Here is a 7,605-nt window from a genome sequence, read left to right as displayed (position 1 = left end):
GAGAGGCCTCTGCCAGAGGAGAGGATGGAGAGGCCTCTGCCAGAGGAGAGGAGTCAGGGGGGGCCGCTAGGGGAGGCGGGAGGGGGGGCTGGTGGGGGGGGAGAGGGGAGGGAGGAAGGAGTGCTCTCCGAGTGAAGGGAAGAGGGGCCGGGGGTCGCAGAGTGCGGCCCGAGATCCTCAGGAATCTGCTCCATGGAGGGGGCGGGGCCCCCCGCGGGGGGAGGCGGGAGCGGGGTCTCCACGTGGGGGGCTCCACCGGCGGCCTCAACGGGCACTGAGACTGAATCCTCGTCCATCGGGGTGGGACCTGCTGGCTGCCTATCCCTGACTGGAGCATAAGTGCGGGTAGGTGCCTAGACGCCAGCTGAGGTCGCCTGTCCGCCAGCCTGTGCAGCCTGCTGGCGTCCGTCGACGGTCCCTGCGGGCCGGGCGTTTCCGCCGGTGAACCTCCTGCCATCCGCCAGCCTTGTGGGACTGCGCGGCATCCTCCGCCGGAGCCTGCTCGTCAGATGATGGCGCCTGCTGAGACGAGCCAGGGATGTCCGATCTCTGAGGTGGATGGCCACCCCTCGGGCCTCCTGAAGGGGGTCCAGAGGCGGCAGAGCGTGAAGGATGAACCCCCTTGCGGGGACAAGCGCGTGCGAGGTGGCCCATCTCCCGACAGATGTAGCACTGGCCGAGGAGGCCCGGATACTCCACGCGCTGTATCACATGTCCTCCAGAAAGACAAGGGAGGAGGATCATCTTCGGGAGGGACTCCGGTGAAGGAACCACAACACGAATGGCCGGGAGTCCTGCTGCCCGAGCTATCACACTGAGGCCGCTGTCTGAGGCGTCTCCACCACCTGCCTGAACGCCTTGCCAATGGATGACAAGAGGGGCAAGTACTCCCTGCGGAGTCCAGGAAAGCAGATAGTGATGGGGAAACCTGTCGCGCCTGCTAGCGGGTCAGAAGCGGGGTCGAAACCGTGAGTCCATCATGCCAGGAACGCCCGGGATGAGCGGAGGGCAATGGGGCTCCGAGCCAGCACCGTCTGAGCTGCCTAGGGGGACTCGAAATCCACTTGGTAGTAGCCACCTCCCAAAAAATCGACGCTGACGATCTTGGCAGGCACGCCAACGAGGCTACCTTGCAGAAGGTCGCAAAGCTCTCTCCGCATCGGACGGCTACTATCTTGCAGACCAAGGAGGAGGCCTCAAGAGCGGATACTGTAGAAACAAACAACTGCTGATCTGCAGCTGTGAACTCCAGACGGAGACCGGAATCGGCAAGGGTAGTCGGAGCGGCTTCCATGGAGTCCTCCAGAGGGAAAAGGCCAGAGACCGGGGTCACCAACGGGAGGGACACAGCTCTACGAGGAAACGGAGAGGCGGAAGGTGAGAGGATAGCGGGGGCGGGGGGAGGGGGGAGGGGGGAGGGGGGAGCTGAGGCGGGGGGGGGAGCTAGCGGTGGGAGGAAGGGCGAGACGGAGGGGGAGGTGAGGGAGAAGGCGAGGGGAAGAGCCGCGAAGCGGCGGAGGAGAAGGCGGGGGGGAGAAATGGCGGGGGAGGAAATGGCGGGGAAGAGAAGGCGGGGGAGGAAATGGAGGGGGAGAGAAGGCGGGGGAGAAAAGGCGGGGGAGAGATGGCGGGGGGAGGAAGCGAGGAAGGAGGCGGGGGGGAGAGATGGTGGGGGAGGAAGCGAGGAGAGTAGAAGGCGGGGGGGAGATGGTGGGGGAGGAAGCGAGGAAGGCGGCGGGGGGGAGAGGCGGAGAAGAGGCGGGGGGCAGGGAGGGCGCGCGACGGCGAGGGGCAGCAGGGGGAGGGTAGACGGGAGGGGGGGGATGGGGCGCAGGAGCAGATCGCGCAGTCGGTTGTTTCTAGGATTAAGAATTCATAAAACTCTAATCTACACAATTTTCTAAATTCAAGAGAGTAAACAATAAGAAGAGTTTAATTAATCCTTTAGTTAATCTTTCTAGGATTAAGAAAGGCTAGAATGTAAAGAAGAGAAGGGGGTGGACTTTTCATCAAGGCATAACATTTGAATTTAATTGAATTTACTGCAAAACATAAAAATCAAGAAAACTATAGATTTAAAATTAAACAAGTAAGAAAATTAACTTATATAGAGCTTGTAAGCTCTCCTTTGGCTTGAGGGATTGAGGGTTCTACTCTTGTTTGAAGCAAGAGTGGCCCCACCAATTCACTTTGGAGAGGATTAGGCCAAAAATAATTGAATTATTAAAAAATTCAATGTAAATGACTCAAGACAGGAGCAGAGTAACAGTGCATAAACACCATTAAGCTTTTACAAAGGGGGAGGCTTCTATTATAGGAAAAATTGAGCCTCTAACCAAGAAAATTGATTCTAGAATTTTTCGGATTAGTTTGGTCAAGTTTTGACCATTTTTGGGTCAGTTCAGCTTACTTTTTGAATCTAGTTGAAACATGAGAGAGGAGAGATGAAAATATCTCATTATTTTTTAGTTTAAAACTCCTCCACACATGTGAAATAGGCGCCTCCTTCATGAGGGGAGATCCCCACACTGAGGTGTCAAAAATGCATCATTTCCTCTAAATATCTCTTAATTTTTAACTAATAAACCTTGTACTCAGCCAACTCTTCATCTTATGTGAGCATTTACACATTTTTGGGGATTTTTCTTTTATTCTTCAATTTATCTCCTCCCTACATTTGGATTAATCTTATTGGTCCATAGGAACCTTAATTGGACCATAATCTATTTTTTTTTTTAAATCTGGACCCTTAGGCTAAGGTCCTTTATACCTATTTTCAATTAATTCTAATTGCACATTGGAAAGTTCTTTTTGAATTTTTGTTTCAGGGGAAACCATTTTAGACACTAGAAGGAGTTTTATATCCAAAAATATGTCAATTTTGAATTACCTCCCTCTAGACATTTTCTCTCTCTCCAGACCAAAAAAGCGTAAAGCAGGATCTTTCTTTTATTTCAGAGAGGGGAATAATTATAAGATTAGAAGGGGAGGTCTGCACACCTCAAAAGCTGGAGGGAGGAATCTCACAAATGAAGAGATGAGAATGAGAAGTGAGGATGTGTGAAAGGATGTAATGTGATGTAAATGGATGTGGATGTGGATGTATGTGATGTGATGTAAATGGATGTGGATGTGGATGTGGATTTGATAAGATGTAAATGGATGTGGATGTGAAAGGATATGATGTGATGTAAATGAATGTGGATGTGAATGTGAATGTGATGAAATGTGGATGAAATGAGATGTGATGTGAATCTATGTGGATGTGAATGTGAATGTATGGATGGTGTGGATGGACGTGTATGTGGATGACTGGATGGATGTGGATGAATGAGATGGAATGTGTATGGATGTGATGAGATATGGATGGATATGGATGTGATGTAATGTGGATAGAATGTATGTGATGGAATGAGAATGCAATGAATGTGATGGATGTGAATAGATGCGATCAGATGTGAATGGTTGTGAATGTGATGTAGATGTGAATGTGATGTGATATGATGTGAATCGGGATAGATGTGAATGGGTGAGATGTGATGTGGATGTGATGTAATGTGATGTGAATGGATGGGATGTGATGTGAATGGATGTGATGTGAATTGGTGGGATAGATGTGAATGAATGAGATGTGATGTGAATCGAGATAAATGTGAATGAATGAGATATGATGTGAATGGATGTGATGTGGATCGGGGTAGTTGTGAATAGATGAGATGTGATGTGAATGGATGAGATGTGATGTGAATGGATGTGATGTGATGTGATGTGGAATAGGTAGATGAGAATGGATGAGATATGATGAGGATAGATGTGTGGATAGATGTGATGGGATGTAATACAATGTGATTGGATGAGAATGGATGAAGGACAATGGGAATACATATGATTGGATGTGGATTAAGCAAAGTGAATTGATTTAAGAGAATGTGGAATAACAAGAAATGATGTGGAACGATGTGAAAAGATGAGAGTTCATTAGAAACTGTATTTATGACGTATTTTTAAATGACTGTTTTATGTCAAGAATGCTGGGAAAGCATTTTGACCATCTTGTGAATGAGGTCGTGGAGAAGACCAAAGTGTTAAAGTTGCAACAGCTGATGGAGAGTCAACAGAGGACGTCTCATGTATAGCAAGGTCGGCCGAGGTCTTGACCACCTTCGGTTCGATTTAAATGGTGAGATTTTGGTACAGTGGATGAGGAACCAAGGAAGCAGACTATGAGTGAAGCGCTAGGTGACCTACGAACGATCCTAGAGGATGCTGACCATACTGTGCTCAGGCTCTGGGTTCCTTCCCTCTATGGTTAGGATTTGCAATATACATTAGGGTTTGCTCCTATGTGTGTGCCTCCTCTCCCTCTACTCTCACTCACTCATAAACCCTAATAGAGAGCATCAGGCTCTGATACCATGTTGAAAACTAGGTAGAGGGAGAGGAGGCACACACACAGGAGCAAACGCTAATGTATATTGCAAACCCTAACCATAGAGGGAAGCCATCTAAACTTTTCCCTGCTAAGTGGCTTTGTAAAGATGTCAGCCACCTGCTCTTCAGTCTTCACATACTGTAGATCGACTGTACCATCCAGCACCTTCTCTCTGACAAAGTGATAATGGACCTCTATGTGTTTGTTGGTCCGCGCATGAAACACTGGATTCTTGGCCAATTGTATACTGCTCATGTTGTCACAATGAATGACAACTTTTCCATCAATAGGCTCACCCAAATCTGCCAAGAGACTCTTTAACCATATTCCTTCAATGGCTGCACCCCTGTATTCAGCCTCTGTACTAGATACTCCCTCTTGGTTTCTCAAAGGTTCCCAATTCTACCGTTTGCGCAGAATCCCTTCCAAAATCCTTCTTAAATGATGCAACTGTAGGTTGTGTGAAATCCCTGTCCCCACCATGCGACGGATTCGGGGTACTAGCAGCGGAAGTAGCACATCATGCGTGGGTAGGGGTCTCACACTCGCCGGGGCCTCACCCACGGATATCCGGACAAGAGACTAATCCGTTGGTTTGTCCAAAACCGAAACCGGAAAAACTTTCTTTACCCAGAAAGCATGGGCGATTCCACCAGGATAACTCTTTACTCTAACGTAGTCAAGATCATTACGGATCAACTGATCTGACTGCACCTTTAACGGTACTTGGTCAAATCAAGGAAGAAACTTGCACTTGGATCATTGGGATCAATGCTTTTTTCCCCATCAAGAGGCACAGCCGTTGATTCCTATCCATAGAACAATTTCTATCCGGGATTTACTTCATCTATCGTAATAATAGAAATCAAATCTCGATTTACGGATCCATCAGTCCAGCCTAACCCCATCCGATCCCATGGGTTAGCCAACCGCCCAACCACTGTAGTGATGGGATCCAATTTGGAATTTGGTTAGGTTTTGTCCCGGGTACCAAGGAAAAGAGTTCCAAGGCCCCCTAGCCGGAAGTTCATGCAAACATAAAACTAGCCACACCACTTACACACCCAATATGAAATTGCCTTTTTCTTAGCATCGGCTAACTTTAAAACAATCCTTTAATGAAACCATAGTACCACTGATCACAATCTTCCAATTTATCCAGTTGATTCATAATTTCCCATCATTCCTTCATCAGAGTATCTATGGCATCATTGGCAACTAGAACGCTCACCACCTGTCCACACAGGGGCCTTTTCAATAGTTCCTAGCCCATAATACTCGGCAATATAATTACTTATAAAAATCAAGATGGACTCTCGTTGAAGATCAGCAAGATCAACCAACAAATCCATATAAAGAGCCATGGACTCATCCATTGAAGACCAGCAAGGTCAATCAACCAGATCCATGCCCGGTTTCAGAAAACAACTCTTACTCCTTGTTCCAATATCTTCCTCGACGCATGCGTGGGTATCCTAGGCGACCCAGAGCCCGAGCACCGTATGGTCAGCACCCTCTAGGATCCTTCGCAGGTGACCTAGCGCTTCACTCATAGGCCGCTTCCTTGGTCCCTCATCCACCGTACCGGAAGCTCACCATTTTTAATCGAACCGAGGCTGGTCAAGACCTCGGCCGACCTTGCTACGCGAGACGTCCTCCATTGACTCTCCGTCAGCAGTTGCAACTTTATCAGTTAGGCTCCACGACCTTAATCACAAGACGGTCAAAATGCTTTCCCAGCATTCTTGACATAAAACAGCCATTTACAAACCGCATTTACAACAGTTTACAAATACAGTTTCTATATTAACTCTCATTTTTTCACATTATCCCTCATTAATCCACATTACTTATTCCACATTCCATTTATATATGTACTCATCCAATCACATCATTTTCCATCTCTTCACTTCAGATTCCTTCACATCACATATCATATATTCACATCCATATCCACATCCACATCCATATCCATATCCACATCCATTTATATATGTACTCATCTAATCACATCATTTTCCATCCCTTCACTTCATATTCCTTTACATCACATATCATATATTCACATCTATACATCCACATCTACATCCACATTCACATACATCCACATCCACATTTCCATACATCTACATCCACATTCACATACATCCACATCCATATTCCCATTCACATCTATACATCCACATCCACATTCCCATTCACATCTATACATCCGCATCTACATACACATACATACATACATCCACATCCACATCCACATTCCCATTCACATCTATACATCCACATCTACATCCACATACATACATACATCCACATCCACATTCCCATTCACATCTATACATCCACATCTACATCCACATACATACATACATCCACATCCACATTCCACATTCACATCTATACATCCACATCTACATCCACATTCACATACATCCACATCCACATTCCCATTCACATCTATACATCCACATTCACATCTATGCATATACATCCTCATGCATACATCCACATTCACATTCACACATCCACACTCCCATCTCCACATCCACACATCCACATACATACATCCATTTCCACATTCCCATTCATATAACCCCATATGCCTTCACATCTAATCTTTTACATCACATCCATTCTCGCCCTATCACAACCCTTATCCTATCACATACACTTCTTACCTCATCCCATACACATCTTAATTCATCTTATCACCTCCTAACTTATTTCATAAGCATCTTATCACCTCTTATCACATCTTATACACTTCTTATCACATCCTATCACCTCTTATTTCTATTTATAGAATACAAGAGAATTCTTATATTTGATATAAGATTTCTTTACGCATTTATTTATGCATAAATTCCATTTAAGGAGATTAATACTTTCGAAGTAAAAATCAATCTTTTATGCATCTTCCTATGCATAAATTCATTTTAAATGAAAATGACACTTTTGAATTAAAATTCAATCTTTCATGCATCTTCCTATGCATGAATTCAATGTAGATGAGAATGGCACTTTTGAATCAATCTTTTATGCATCTTCCTATGCATAAATTCAATTTGGTAGGAATTACACTTTTAGAATAAAAGAATTTCTCTTATGCATCTAAGTTATGCATAAAATCCCTTTATGATGAAAATCACACTTTTAGTATAAAAGAATATCTT

Source organism: Cibotium barometz, chromosome 22 (genome assembly GCF_041138505.1).
Source record: "Cibotium barometz isolate CiBa-2024 chromosome 22, ASM4113850v1, whole genome shotgun sequence".
In the NCBI taxonomy this organism is placed as follows: domain Eukaryota; kingdom Viridiplantae; phylum Streptophyta; class Polypodiopsida; order Cyatheales; family Cibotiaceae; genus Cibotium; species Cibotium barometz.
This window is presented reverse-complemented; position numbering follows the sequence as displayed.